The sequence below is a fragment of the Cavia porcellus genome, unplaced genomic scaffold (assembly GCF_034190915.1).
Source record: "Cavia porcellus strain 051 isolate PalLab524CR breed Dunkin Hartley unplaced genomic scaffold, mCavPor4.1 scaffold_11, whole genome shotgun sequence".
NCBI classification, from domain to species: Eukaryota; Metazoa; Chordata; class Mammalia; order Rodentia; family Caviidae; genus Cavia; species Cavia porcellus.
In genome coordinates this window covers 71,645,978-71,662,302 of record NW_026947494.1, presented here as the reverse complement: position 1 = coordinate 71,662,302, position 16,325 = coordinate 71,645,978, and the positions used below count along the sequence as shown (strand labels likewise).

Here is a 16,325-nt window from a genome sequence, read left to right as displayed (position 1 = left end):
AACTACTCTTGAAAATATTTATGAATTTTATTTGCTAATATGTTAGAATTTTGCTTTCTATGGTCATAAATAATATTGGATTCTAATTTTCTTGGTAATATTCTTGTTCAATACTAGTTTCTGGATATGTTAGCCTTATAGAATGAGTCAGGAAGTTTTACAGCACGTTCTACACCTTAGAGATTTTATAGACCAGGCATGGTGACACATTCAATAATCCCAGCACTCAGGAGGCTGATGCAGAAAGATATCACTGCAAGTTTGAGGCCAGCCTGAACTGTATAAAGAAACCCCGTCTCAAAAAGACAAAAAAAACACTTTAAATACAGAACCATCTCTTAAATATTTATACGGTTCACATGAAAACTATTACATTTGTTTCGTTTTTATAGACAACCTTTAGACAATCTTTTAAACTTTGTCTGGTTTTACAACTTTTGCATGAATTTTGGTTATTTATATGGAAGAAGATGCTAAATGACACTTTTCCTATTGTCTTGGATTTTCAGCAGAGAACTCCAAGACCAAGAAACACAGGACCTAGCAGGACATTGTGAAATCTTTTGTGAAACCTCCATTCTTTGCAGACCTTAGGGATCATAAACAGAAGTGCGGTCCTGTCTCAGGAGAGGTCAGCTTTGAAGAAAGAGGTCCTTGAAGACAACAAATCAGTATGCTGTTTACTCTCTAGACAGGGAAAAAGCTTTTTCCCTCACCTCAGACCATGTGAAAGATTTTCAGAGTCATTCCAGGAGCTCATTATGAGCCCTATTGGGCAGTATAACAAAGACTCCTGCTGGAACCATCTAGATGACAGAAAATAGAGAGGCTTCCCAGGAAACAGCCAATGCCTCTGGAGCTGCGGAGAGCACAGGACACCCTCAGAGAAAGGCTTTGGGGTTAATTTCCAGATCTTAGAAAGATCTGGAAATTATGGTCATCATTACACAACATATACATACATATATGAAATTATTATATTGTTCATCTTGATACAATTAATCTTTACCTTAAATATTCTAAAATAAAGACAAGTAGGTCACAGAAGAACTAGATAAAAAGAACCACAAGATCAGCCTTCAATATCAGCTGCTCAGAAAAAATGAGCTATTTTAGGTATCATGCTGACTGAGCAGAATGGATCCACTAAACAGATTCAGAGTATTTTTATTGGGCAATAATTTTATCTAAATTTCCAAATGTTTTGACAGATGTACAGAGTATTTTAAGAGTAGAAAGTATCTCTGTGCTGGTAGTTACATCCTTTTCTTCTTGTTCCCACTGTTGCTTACTGGTACCTTCTCTTTTTTCCTGATCGTATTACTTGTTTTAGAGTTTTTCAGAGAATAAGTTTTGACCAATATTTGACCTACATTTTGTTTGCTTTTTATTTTACTAAATTCTTCTTAATTCTTTTCTTTGTGATTACTTAGTAGGATTATTTCTGCTATTTTCTCAGGGATTTACTTTGCCTGCCTTACTCAACTATTTCGCCAGCTTCATTTGTTTTTAATCTTTCTACTTTTCTAAAATTTGTTTTCAAGGTCCTACTTTCATTTTGATAGCATTTCTGATAGATTTCTGATCAAAGGTTAGATTTTTCTTCTATGGTACCCAAATTAATTATTTCGATGAGGCAGTGTTCTTCAGAACGCTAAAGCACATGCCTCAGATGAAATAAGTTTTTAAAGCTAGTTCACTTAGTTTCTTTTTAAGATTATTTAAATACTCAGATATTCCCTGCTGTAATTCTCCATTATCTCCCATTTAGGCTCCACCACACACTTTCAGAGGTCTGGACAGTGAAGAAACTCTTTTTAGGTGTTAGGAAGGACGTGGATAAAAACCAGCAATTTCACAGACAAGTTCTGTGGACACAGCCTGCTTGCTGTATTCAGAGCTGGTTGTCATTAGTAACTTTTCATTTCACTGAGTTTTTAAAGGTTATGTCCATTTCAGCAAGGTGCATTAAGTTTCACAGTTTACAGCAAGCTACAATAGTTTTGCAGTACACATCACACTTTCCTCTCCTCCCTTACTACGATTTATATAAATTTCCTCTTGGAAAATAGATGGCTCCAATTGGAGGATCATTTTCCTCCTAAGTGACAGTTTCTATCATTTATTTTCTTTTTCCAAATGAAGGAAGTCTTGTGGCTTGGCAAATTAGCAAGAAGTCTTACTGAGGAGCACAATTTCTAAAACCTTCTTGCTTGTTCTAGCTTTGTATGTTTCTCTAATCCACATTCTACTTTAAACATTTGTTACTAGAGTATGATTAGATTCTTTTATTTGACCATTATTGAAGAAAAAGTAACAGAAGTACAGTAGATGTTTGTCTCTGCCCTGGAAAACGAACACAGTAAAGACACAAAAAGACACATGTGCTCTACATTGGTGGCTTCCTCAAGCTGCCTAGAAAGCACCATTGACTGTTCTAAATTAGCCACTAGTTCATACAATGTATCCACCCTGGTGTTAGTTCTGTTCAGTAACTAACTCTATGGCTTCTTAAACATATGGATCTTTTATATAGTATTAGTACTTAAACTGTTGCAACAAAACTGAGTTAGGAAAGGAGGGCACCCCAGGAAGTCTGGAGGCAGGGAACAGCTTTACTTTACACCTCGGTCCTGGCTGGGGTCACTCCCTTTCAAGAAAGCCAGGCAGTGGGTGTTTGTGGGCCACTGCTTTTATATGATGCATAACAGGAGTTAAGAAGGCGCGATGGAACAGCCTGACAGCTCTCTGATTAGCCAGCAGGCGAGTATAGTGAGTTACAAGGCTAGATTAATTAGCTGGCAGGGTTGGATAATGAGTTACAAGTCTGGCTTAATGATCAGTTATAAGACTAAAGAATGCTAATGGAGCTTGTTACAATCAACCATCCTGCATATTCAGTTACATTCTTGTAGTTACAGGGATTAAGAAAGAGCCATGAAGAGGCTGCAGAGCTAGACAGTTTCAAAAAGAACAAAGTTTTAAGAAGAATTTTTCTTGTTTGGCTTTTTCCTTTTGATATGGATGTGCAAATAGCCTGGGCAGGTCTCATATCTTTACACTCCATGGAATTCTAACATCAAACTCTAGAACTGAAGCCCAGTTGTGGTCTCTAATTAGTATTGTCCCGCTTTTATTGATTCTGCTTTCTATGTGACACATACATTTAGAACACCATGACTACTAGTTTTCAACTTGTGTGCTAATGTTTCTCTTTTGCCATCGGTTGTACTTATGCTACAATATCTGCTGATTGGGTATGAATACTATTTTGGGTAAACTAACTTACATAACAATGGCTAATTATTGATTATACTAAAGTACTGGTTGCTGACCCATGCAGAGCTGCAGCGCTTACCAAAGATTTCCACCCCCTGTCCTCTCTGACCTCATTCTGGGTCCTGCAGCCAGATCATTCCCGGGTTTTGTTCTGCTTTGTTTTGTGAGTCAAATTCTTGCTATTTTCCAGCACTGTGCTCAAACTTGGAGACGCTCCTGTCTCAGCTCCCTCCCTGGAATGCTGGGATAACAGGGCTGCACCAGTCCAACAGAGTCATTGTTTTAACTGCAGCTTCTCATTCCTGTTTTGCATATTTCTTTATCCACAGAATTTTTATTGATTGTTTGACTGCAAAGAAATGTCTCCATATAGTTTTCCTGTTACATAGCACAAAGAGGAAAAAGGAAGAATTAAGGAGCATCAATTGAACACTATCAGTGATATTTAGTGAATATTTTGCCTTGCTGATAGAAATATTTAATTCTTAATTGAATATTGCTAAATGTTTCCTGGTATGTTTTCTCACTCTATCCACAAAGCAGGCCTCTGACATTGTTTTAAAGTCTAATGTCACACACAAATTATCATTATTATTTGTTTCAATATGTGGCTTACTCTTTTTTTTTTTTTTTTGAAAAAATGAGTTTAATCACTTCTGTAATGGGGTTTGCTTCTATGTAGCTCAGCCTCTTCCCACACATAACTCCCAAACATACTACTGTCATTGCTTTTCTCTTTCTTTCTTCCTCCCTTTTTTCCTTCCTTTCCTCCTTTCTTCCTTTCTTTATTCATCTACTCACTTACTTTTTGGTGCTGAGACTTAAACCCAGAGCCTCATGCTAAGCGTGTGATCTACCCCTGAACTATTTCCTCAGCCTCTGGATATTTTTAATTTTCAGTGTTTAGAGTGGTTGGCTAGTTCCTTACATATGGGCTACCATTTAAAGCAAACTGAACATATCAGGTCTCTTCGGTACAAAGGTTTATCAGATGTCTCTCGGTCGTGCTTATCATTAGAAGGGTCTCTGATTTTGAACACTATTTATGGAACTCTAGCTTTGAAGCAGTTACTCTAACTAAGAAGATTATGGTCAGCACACTGGAAAAGAAAAAGCAAATGAAAGGAACAACCTAAAATGATTACAGGCTCTTAGATTGCATTTGCCACACATCATTTCGTCTACATATTCGTTGTTACTCGGCATTAATTTTCCAACCTGTGGCTTAGTAAACTTTCCTTTGGAAATCAACCTAAGTGTTTTTACACTTATGAGAAGGCTTCATCAAGGAGGGGACCAATGTTTCTTGGTCCACCCACCTTTGCTCTCTCCTGTTCTCTGGCGAGTGGGTGAAGTCACCGGAGCAGAACAGGAGTCTTTGAGTTACGAGAGGTAATTTTACTTTTAGAACTAGTTTATGTGGGATACGCTACCTTCTTTGCATCACTTTATTTTAGGTTTCTGTTTGCTGCTGAACAAAATCCCAATTTAACCAAACATTTTTTCCCTTTGATGTAGAAAAAAAAAGGAAAATTTTTTAAAAAAAATATAGAAAGAGATCAAGAGAATTTGGGAAACTTCTTTTTCGTCTTAAAGGCAATCCAAAATAGTGTTAGGATTCCAGGAAGGGTGCGGTTTCTAAAGTGTTTTGGGGAACAAGACAGCCTGTTCTACCGCATGTCTTTCAGTAATGCGAATTAGCACATACAAAATTGATAAATGGGGAAACGATTCCAGAATGATAGTGTTCCAGTTGCTTTGGTTCATGTGCATGTGATGTTTCTCAGTGTGTGATTTCCATGAAATTGGGGGCAAACTTTCTCCACAATTAAAAATCAAACCTTAGCAATGGACAAATAGTTTTTAGAAGTTGCTGCAGCGAAACTTCCTTTAGTGAGAGAAAAGGCTAAGTGCCTTCAGGAACTGCTCTGTATTTCCAGGACATTACATTCTCTGGGAAAGGGTGAAGATGGGTAAAGAAGCTGCCAAAAGCAAAAGAAGAAAGGAGGAGAGGAAAGTGGGAGGGGGAAGGAGCGGGAGGACGGAGGGAGGAGAAAAGGCAGAAAGAAAAAAATTTCTCTTTATTTAAAAAAAAAAATACAAAGAAGGACCTGAATCAGATTTTTAATTTTGGTAAAATCGGTCTCCTGAAAGCAGATCCCCACACATCTCAAAAGAGAACACACCAAGCCCTGTTCACAAGCTGCTCACAGGCTGGGTTGGTGGTGGAGACTGACCGTCGGGCCAGTATGTTTGTAAATAGATGTTTTCTGTTTTGCTTGGTGCTTCTGTTATTAAACTGAGCAATGTTAGTCCGTCCTAACCATATTTATACCACATACCCTGATTATCTATAGCATGTGCTTTTGTAAAATACAAAGCCCTATGTGAATAGACTTGAGGGTTTTTGTAGAAACGGTTCTATGTAATAAAGTGAAAATAGTTTCAGAGCAAACTACAACTGATAAAATAAATATATTTCCCCACATTTTATATATATATATATATTTCCCCACATTTTAAAACTAAGTCTTCATTCAAGGTTGGCTTTTAATCTGTTTGATTCCATTATTTTATTTTATTCGCATCTAGAATTAAACCTTGGAAAATGCTACGTTGTAAACATTTTACTTTCATGATCCTTTTCTCAAGAAGCTCCTGGAGAATGGGCCCTTCCAAAATGACAGGGTGAAGGAGAGGCCACAGGGATCTAGGACTCAACATAGGACAGCCACAGAGAAGAGTTCAGGATAATGGGGAACAGACTCCCAGGAAGATATCTGGGTTGCCAAATAAAGAGCAACTTTCTGGGACTGGGCTCAAACTGGGTCCTGATGGGAGAGGGCCCTAGAACTGAAGGGGTGTAGTGGTTCTCAAGCATCAGAGGATTACGTCGTAGGATTCCAGTGGATATCCGAAACTGTGGTTAATACTGAACATGGTTAATATGTGGTTAATCTGTGGGAGACTGGTTGTGCAGATGGAGGGGTAGTCGACCTTCCCTGCAGACTCACAGGAGGGAGCAGCAAGCTGCTCCCCTGTAGGCAAGCGCCATGCCAGTTCCAGAGAAGAGCTCAACAACAGCTGAGATCTAGGTCAGAGAAATAATTACCTGGGTACACACTGCAAATAATGAGAAGCAGATGAATTTTCCATTAACCTAATTGCTTGCTCCCCTGCCAAAGTTGAATAAAAATGAGATGAGACAGAAGCTCAGGGCTCTTTGTCTACTAAGGCCAAAAACCTCCTGCCAGCTTTTCAAAATTATTTCTGTGTTTTGTCTTAAATCACCATTCACCCATAGCAGTCTGGTTTCCTGCATATATATGCTATGCTTTTTCCTATATATGCATACTGATGATAAAGTTCAACTTATAAATTAGGTACAGTAAAAGATTAACAACAGTAAATTAATTAAGTGGAACAACAACAATATCCGCAGTAAAAGTTCTGGGAATGTTTCACCTCTCCCTCTCCAATTTTCATTGTCCTGTCCTCGCTCTTCTTGTGATGCTGTGAGATGACACAGTGGCCACGTGATGAGAGGAAGGAAGGTGAGTAACATGGGTATTGTGGTGTAGCCTTAGGTTATTGTGGAAAGGTTACTTAACACAAGCACTGCAACACCCAAACAATGGATCTGTTAATGGGATGGACGGCTGCTAAGTGACTAGCAGGTAGAGTAGCATATACACCATGGTTACACTGGACGAGGGATGACTCAGATCCTGGACAGGATAGAACGGGGCAGCACAGAGAGTGTGAGATGGAATCTCACACTCAGAAGAGCGACCTACAGCTTATTAGCTGTCTACTTCTGGAAGTTTCCATGAATATTTTTGGGCTGCAGTTGACCACAGGTAACTAACGCTGCAAAAAGCAAAACCTGGAAGAGACAAAACTATTGTATCTTATAGGTCTGAGTGTATAGAAAGGAAACATCTAAAGTTGTTTGGCAGATCTGCTGGGGACACTAGGAAGTGTTATGTCTCAGAATTTGAACAGTATGGTCTAACTTAATTCATGAAATAAGACATATGAGAGTACCTGCACACCCCACTATGTAGAATGAACCATGAATCCTACGCTGACTCTTACGATTTCAGTAATACAAGTGAACGACATCTTGTTACTTCTTGTGGATCCCAGTAACAAGCCTGTACTTTTCATAGGAGATTTACTTACACTAAACATATGCAACCCTGTTTTGCTTCTGTGCCAGTAGCGTGCATCGAAGGGATAATCCACAGCCCATCAGCATTACAAGACTCGTTTCTACACCTCGCTCACAGGCATAAGCAGAGTAATAACCTGTGATTATCTATGTAACTCCCCCTGCATAGCCTTGGCTTTAACCGAGCACCTCTTTCCCCCAGAGCTTACTCCTGAAAGGTTCCTATTCATTTTCTACGTGTCTTACACAGATGCCTAACACATCCCGACATCCCGGCAGGCCTTCAGAGGGCCAGAATTACTGGGAAGAGTTTAATTCTCATAAAAAACTAACATTCTTCCAGAAAGTGTGGGATGAAACAGGGAAATCCCTTCTCTGTCTGGCCTGTTGATTGACTAGAATTACACTGACAACCTTCTTATCTAGCAGTTTTGAGTTAATTCACTGGGCAATCATTTTGAAGACATTTGCAGTCATAATGAGGGTCGATAATTTAAGCTAAACATTTAACAGAGTGCTATTGAAGTAACTGTCAGCTGAGAGCCACGTCCCACTTTTGGAGCACTGCGTAAAGTCACCCATGAGCAGGCACAAAACCGCGCCTCCACTTCCTTCCAGTGCTCAGAGATGAGCTACCCTTAACACTGATGGGCACAGAAACTGAACTTCTGAAGTGGCAAACTGAAAATCACACAGTGCTCAGAAACAGGAAAATATGAGAACTCTAGGGTCACATCTTCTTACTTCCTGAGGAAATGTGCTGCATCCAAGATTCTTTAAAGCACAATGAGCCGCAGCTCTCAGGAAGTTCCTACCAGATGAAAGAAAGACTCACACTCAAGAAACAATGGAAAATAAAAGCAAAGCCCATGTCCTATCATACATAAACTTGTACGGTAAGGACCATTACAAGAGTTGAAGGATAAGTGAGAGCCAAAGGTGGAGTTAAGAGCCAGGGTGGTGGCACAAGCCTGTAATCCCAGCACTCGGAAGGCTGAGGCAGGAGGATGGCTGTGCGTTCAAGACCAGCCTGGGCTACAAAGTGAGCTCATGGTCAGCCTGAACTGCAGAGTGAGACCCTGTCTTAAAAAGACAAAAAAAAAAAGGTGAAATTAATACAGTTGCTCAGTTAATAACATGAAAGAAACTCAATGAAATGCTATAAATTTTTTCTTCATGAATGTGGTTGAGAAATTATTCATTCTCCCAGCTGTGTAAATACATCAGAGTTGATTCTGAACATCTAGAACACTTTTGGCTCTGTGTACTTTGGAACTGAGCACTCTTTATACCTTTTAAGAGTCTGCTTACACTCCAGGGGAAAAGCCCAAAGTGAATTCCAGAGTTAAAAGTAAAAGCACAAACAGGTTTTAACAAGTACAAGAGTCCTGCCCTGTGAGGTACAGAAAGACCAGAGCAGAAATGCAGGCACCCAGAGCAACTCCAGGGCCAGTGTTCCTTCCCATGCCCTGCCAAGTGGAGATGCGTTTGGACATAGTAACGATTTTACTCCTTTAACAGAACTCAGATGCTCTTAAATAGTCCAGATATTATTAATATTTTGTGACCGCTGTAAGTGGTCACAAAATATTGTAGTTACTATTCCTATAAACATCTGATGTACAAAGAGCTATATTCTTTTTACCAACATGTGTTTCAAACTATTATAGTACATTATTGATCATCTCAATTTTCTGTAATAGGAATCTTATATTTCAAATGGGCTAATGTATTTTTAAATTTCTCTACTTAAGTACTGTCCAAGAAGGTAACAAATCAGACCTTGAAACAAAATACATGACATTGTCAACAACTGAAACTCCTTTAAAAAAAGTTGTAAGTCACTTTAATTTTTCTTTAAAATTAAAAAAATATACCTTTTTTCTCTTTATATATAGAAACTCTCTGTCTATATACATAAACTTTCTTGTTGTACATATAGAAAGTCTCTGTGTCTCTCTGTCTCTCAGTCTCTCTCTCTGTCTCTCTCTCTCTCTTTATATATATATATTCTGTTTATAGAGAGAGTCAGGTGTCCAGATGCTGGAATGTAGCAGTATGAGAGAGAGAAAAAGGAGTGAAGTGGCTCCTGGGCACCCAGGAAGGATATGAAGAGAATATCGAAGCCTCCATGGAGAGCACAGAGAGCGACTTAACAAAGAATAAAGAGGTGGTAGGCAGCACTTTCCCCCGAGCCCAGATCACTGGACAGGAAGGCCAGCTCCACCCGAAGATGCCCAGTGACTGGTGGTGACCTCAGAGGCCTCCGCAGAGAAGCACAGCGATGGTTCCAGTGGACTTCAGAAGCTGCTGAACTATTTGGGTCAAGATGTCGCTCCAGGAGAGGGCAGTGGGCCAGGAGCCTTCCGGGAGAGAGACCCACTGATCTCAAAACTCAGATCCACTGTTGGGTCTACCTACCACTTCCAAGTGTCGGGCGAGGCTGCCAAGTTCGAACTGAAAGGAGGTCATGGCTCCAACTGGCAGGGAACCAAGTTCAAGCACCAGGAGGTGCACGGCTGGAGAAATTGGGCACGGGCCTCATGGCCAGAAGTCAGCCTGAACTTCAGCGGAGCAAAGGGTTCAGGCTTGGGGGATTAGCCATCACCCTGCTGCAAAGCCAGCTGCGTGCCGGGCTCAGTCAGCTCAGAACGGCTCTGTGGGCCCACGCTGCCTCCCAGGCTCAGCAGAGACGGGTCTCCAAGAGCACGTTTTTAATTTTCTTTCTTTTCTTGTTTGTGTTTTTTGTTTTGTTCTTGATGGTTTCTGCCTTTATATGAGTGTGAACATGGTTTCTAATTTTTGTTGTTGATGTTCTGTTCTGTTCTTGTTTTTATTTCTTCTATTTTCTTTCCTTCCTGTCTTCTGCACCAGTTCCCAAGTCAGTGTAATCTTTCCCTGTCCTCCAGCTTTGTTTCTAATCAATTCCTCCTCTTCTATTTCTCTATCTTTCTCCTTAGCCCCTTTTAAAATTTCCCCCCTGAGGGAGAGAATTTAGGGAGTGTATCTGCCTTTCCGGGTTTTTTGTTTTTTGTTTTTTGTTTTTTTTTTTTTGAGATAAAGTCTTACCATCAGGTGGTCTAGACTCACTATGTAGCATAGTTTGGCCTCAAACTCAGAACAGTCCTCCTCTTGAGTGCTGGGATTACAGATGTACAGCACCACACTCAGCTCTAGTTTGTTTTAGTTTTTATTATATAACCATAAACCGGCTCATATGGTTAACGGGAGCAATTTAATGGTTACCTCCGTTGGTCCTTTTCTAGACTGTGTTTATGCTCTTGTTAGTGCTGATTGTACTTTAGTCAGCTTGACATAATTGTTCTAGCCAGCTGTTCTTGCTGGTATTCCAAGACTGAGTTTGCCTAAGGGTCATAAATACTGCAGGCCAGTGCCAAAGAACCAGGTGCTTGGCCAAGTGAGCAAGAACTTCTCATCCCTAATAAACTGAAGAGGTAGGCTCTTGCAACAGATTTGAAACTTAGAACACAGCTATACCTGGACAACATCTCTGAGAAGTAGTTATTTTCGAAGGTTCTAAAGACTAGCAGAAAAGCTACTCACTATACGCAATTTACAAGAATTGACACAGGAATTAAACCTTAAAAAATTAGAAAATGACAAGGCACCTGACCAAGCTGCAAGTCCAGACTTCTAACGCACCAAAGGTAAGCCAGGGGACAATGAGGAGGAACCACCTGAATGTCAGTCACCGGGACTGAAGTGGTAACAGTGGAAATAACAAAGCAGGTAAATGAAGCTCTATAAAAAAGTCAACTTAGGGGGGCTGGGGATTTATCTCAGCGGCATAAGCACCTGCTTTGCAAGCAGGAGGTCGTGAGTTCGATCCCTGGTACCAATAAAAATGAAAAAGACAAAAAAAAATCAACTTAGAAATGATTTCTCAGATAACTACAGAGACACTACAGAGGCATGCTCAACATCTCTACAATAGATAGAAATTTTAAAAAAACAGAGGAGCTTAGGAAAATTATGGAACTCATGAATGTCCAACATAGAAAAAACTGAACCCATGAAACAAATCAAACAGATATCAAGGATGTTAAAAATCCACCGAAAGTGTACACAGAAGAATGAGCCAAGATGAGGATCAGACATAGAAGTCAGGGTTGTAGTGAGCAAGCATGAAAAGGATTTCTTACAAATATAAAGGGTCCCAAGAAGTTACTCCAGCAGCTTCTAGGTGACGCAAAGAAAAATAATGTGAAATTTATCAGATTCAATGAAAAAGCAGGACGTAGAACAAACGGTATTTGAAAAATGTTCACAGAAATCATAGCAGAAAACTTCCCAAGCAAGGAGAAAGAATTTGACTTACAGATAAGTAACTCAAAATACCCATTTTATATATACATATATGTAAAATAATAGTCAATATATAATACTATATTATATACTATAATATATAATAGTCAAGATTCCAGAAATTCAATAAAAGAACAGAATATTAAAAGCTATTAGAGAAAAGAAACGAATCACCTATAAAGGAAATCCTTTCAGAATCACAGTAGACTTCTTAACACAACCTCAAGTCAAGAAGAGCCTGGAGTGAAGTATTTAAAGCCCTAAAAGAATACAACCTCCAAACCAGATTGATGTGTCTTGCAGAATTAGCTTTCAAAATGGATGAAGAAATAAGATACTCCCATGAAAAAGAACACCTGAAGAAATTCATAATCACCACACCTGCACTCCAAAAATATCCTGAAGGACATTCTACAGAGATAACAAAAAAACTGAAAGGCCTAGGGATATACCTCAGTGGCAGGGTATCCTGAGTTCATTCTCTACTGTCAGACAAATAAAATATGAAATTTATCTGACAACATCTCTACTGGGAAAATGTTTAATTTTAAAATAGAGACTATTATAACTGACATAGGAATATTTTGTACTGAATACAAATCTAACAATTCATATTAACTGAAGAATAATATTTGCCTTTTACAAGTACCTAGGCTTCATACAATGACTTATTTCCATATTGTTTTTAAGTGGGAAGCACCCTTGTGCATTTATAAAGTATTGAACAGACAGATAAGATTTGCAGATCTGTGTAGGGTAGCACATTCTCTTTCAAGTGAAATTTTCTAAAATCTACACAAATTTGTTCCAAGATAGTCAGCTGAAGACTATTTCAAAATGATTTCACTGTTTAACAAAACATTGACTGTAGTCTTGCTGATATTACAGAAACTCTCAAGGGGAAATATGTTCTGGAACAAAGGCTAATATTATAAGACAGGCAGTCTAGTTTGTCATGTGGCTGAGATTTTGAAAAAGAAGAGGAAGTTACATAATTCAACAGAGCAAGTGACCAGCAAATGACAGATACTTAAAAAAGAGCTTTATGATGAAATAAAATCTTTACAAAGAGCAACAATACTAATTTTGATAGTACGAGTACATTATTATGTCAGGAAACAAAAAAAATGCAATTCCTAGTTCTGAAATGGGATAAAAAAATGTAGCAGTTATTCCTATATGTAGTGTTCTATTTATAAGCACCATCACAAACCAAATGAGACCTAGAGGGATTGTTTGGAATAAGGAGCGCTGTATTTTAGGTAGAGCATGGAATGGGAAAGCAATTTTCATAGGCAGTAATATCTTTGGCTAATCTTACACAAACATGTTAATTGTCAGAATAGACATATTTATGACAGACTACTGAAAGTCCTGAAGAAAAATACATTCTGGCAAGCAAATGAGTATCTGAACCTAACTTATGATTATGACTTGGGGCTACACTAATAATACGTTAAATGCTTAAATAAACAATATTCAAAATGTAGTCTGGGTGTGGTGGCACACACCCGTAATGCCAGCACTCGGGAGCTGAGGCAAGAGGGTCACTGGAAGTCTGAGGCCAGCCTGGGCTGAATAGTGACTTCAAGGCCAGTGTGAACTGCACAGCGAGGTCCTGTCTCCAAAGGAAAAGAAAGTCATGTAGAGAGATATTGCATTTATTTTCTCGGTCAATTTGCCTTCCTTTGTAAAACTGCTTTGTTTTCTAAGTCCTCATAATAAATCTTCCCACTTTCCACTACAATAAGGAACCCCTCACAGTGTTAAACATAAAATGTGTGATCAAAAATGTAATGAATGTTTAAATTTTTAAAATTATTACAGTAAAGCGTTTGCCATTAATCTCCCTCAAAGAACTCTCCCTTGCTTTGAACACACATACCCTTCCCTTCCTGCCATTTTATGAAGCAGTTCTAAAAAAGTTCTTTCATGAATATATTTACAAACTGATAAAAAAAATACAGTGACTGCTCCCAAGCGCCACCTGCTGGAAATGCAGGCTTCTAAAACATTGTTTACCAGATGGAGCGCCCCTAAAATTCTTGCTCTTCCCCCAAATCGAAAAGACCACAGAAGGTAATTGTTTGAATGGATTAAAGCCATTGAGGGAGCTATAACAGCACAACTAAAATGTTCATGAAAGAGAACTTCTAGAGCTGCTTCAGGAAATGGCAAGGATGGGACGCCTGCCCAAGTCTATGGTCACGTGATGAGCTCTTCTCCCCACCGCTCTCTCTATGCAAACACACACACAGACGAGGATGCATGCATACATATATTTACAGCGTCGGCATTAGAATGTGGGTATCTTTGAGGGGTCATTACTCAGCCTATAATAATTGGTAACTCACACGTCACTTCAAATTTAATAAATCTGAAAGTAGTTTTCTAATCTTCTCACCTGCTGTATTTTACATCTCAGTGTACCACACTCCAGCAATGTGCCAATATTCATTTCTTTGCTCATGTCAGAAGTCTGATACTGGGGCTGGGGATTTAGCTCAGCGGCATAAGCTCCTGCCTTGCAAGCAGGCAGTTGTGAGTTCGATCCCCGGTACCGATAAAAAGGAAAAAGACAAAAAAAAAAAAAAAAAAAAAAAAAAAGAAAGAAAGAAAGATTGACAAAGAAGTCTGATACTTATCTCAGATATGTTCTGGTAATTAATCTATATCAGACCAACCAACAAGAATTCCTGAGTTTTTATCTTCATATTAAGTTTCTGACTTGTCCATCTCCTCTAATGGACACATCAGGATCACTGCATACGTTTAATAAATCTCCCCATATTTCCTGTTGCTTAACAAAACACTTGAGGCTGCGTACATGATAAAGAGCTCTATTCAGCTCGGAGGAAGCCCCATGTATGCACACTCTGGTGGGACCTCCCTTGACTAGGTGACAGCAGGGGACAGAAATGGAAAGGAACTGGGTGAGTGGCCTGCACCTGTAGTCCATTACTCAGAGGAGAAGACTGAGGTGTGAGGTTGGAGCTCAAATACAGCCTGGGTAGAGTGGTAATGGAGCGAGAGGTTCCCTGTCTCTGTCTCTGTCTCTGTCTCTGTTTCTGTGTCTCTCTGCTTGCCTCTCTCTGTCTCTCTCTTACTGACTTCTCTGTCTCTCTGACCCTCTGTCCCCATGTCTGTCTGTCTCTCTCTCTCCAAAGCTCTTAAAGGCTCTACCACTTCTTAGTACCAGCACAATCACATGAATCTAGGGAGAGCAGATCCAAACCACAGAACACACTTATCTTCTGTCTTCACGTTCAACTTATTCTGCAAGCCGTAGACATAGCAAGCATTTTAAAAGTAAATCTAATCATGTGACCTCTTTCAGTGGTCTCAGTACACTCCTCCCACTTCTCCAGCTTCATCTGAGCATTCCTTCCCTTGCTGGGGTCCCAGCTGTAATGATGTCTCAGCTCCTGAAGTGCGTTACCATTCAGCTCAACTCTAGTGCTTCTGCATTTACCATCCTCTTTGCCTAGAATATTTTTCCTTTTATTATTTGATTAATAAATAATAATCTGGGCAGATTAAAAAGCCATGTCTTTTAGGAAGCATTCTTTAAATTCCTAGACTTCTTTCGATCCTTTGCAAAATTTTTTTCAGTCTCCTGAGCTTTTTCCTCAAACATCCATCTCAACTTTGTGTGATTATTTTTAATTCTTATATTGCCATTATTTTTTAGAACAGTACTAGTTTTAGGTTCATATAAAAATGGTCTAAAACTAGAGTTCCTATATATGCCTTCCACTGCACATAGTTCATTCTAAACATACATATGTGGTATGTTGGTTATAATTGATAAACAAATATTGATATAATATTAGTAACTAAAGACTGTACTTCAAAGCCCACTGTTTGTGTTGTACTGTGTGTTCCATTCTACCAAAGACCAAGTGTCCTAGAAATCAGATTAATTATGACACAAACTACCTATAGCTCATAAGATAAAGGACAAGATCTTTGTACATGTTAGTACTCTCTGGAGGAACAGAACCAGTAGAATATGAATATGTACATTTTTTCCAGGAAACCAATAGAATATATATATATATGCATATATACATATGTATATATATACTCAATAGAATAAACATTCTATTAATAGACTATATATATCAAAAAGGGCATTTATTAGGTTGGCCTACAGGACAAAATGCAGAATAACCCACAATACCTTCTTCAGATTTAAGAGCCAAAGGGTCCAGAAGCAGCTCGATCTGCTTTGAAAGGCCGAAGAAACTTGACTTTGGTGTCCACAGGTGAAGGCAGCCAGCAAGAGACAAATCCACTCAAGCAGAACCGAGCTTTTAAGAGCAGACTGACTTCCTCCTCCATCTCATCCCATCCGGCTGCAAACTACTGGGTGGTGCCACCCCAGCTCTCTGGCCCACATGCCAGTCATCCCTGGACATAGCCTCAAAGACAGCAATGCGCTTTGCAAATCTCCATTCAGATTGCAATGCAGATCAGCCACCGCGGCCCACGAGACACTGTCCTTCCCTGCAGCTGCAGGTAGGAGTCCCGTGCTGTCCAACCT

The 16,325-nt window shown here is 39.3% G+C and overlaps 1 protein-coding gene across 1 annotated transcript in view; it reads right to left on the bottom strand.

Annotated features, from left to right (window-relative positions):
* Window positions 1–16,325, bottom strand: part of Cyp7a1 (cholesterol 7-alpha-hydroxylase) — a 38,429-nt gene extending 22,104 nt beyond the window's left edge. The window contains exon 1 of the mRNA XM_003464415.4: window positions 15,963–16,325. The gene's annotated coding sequence lies outside the window, so the exon portion shown is untranslated. The remainder of the gene's footprint in view (window positions 1–15,962) is intronic.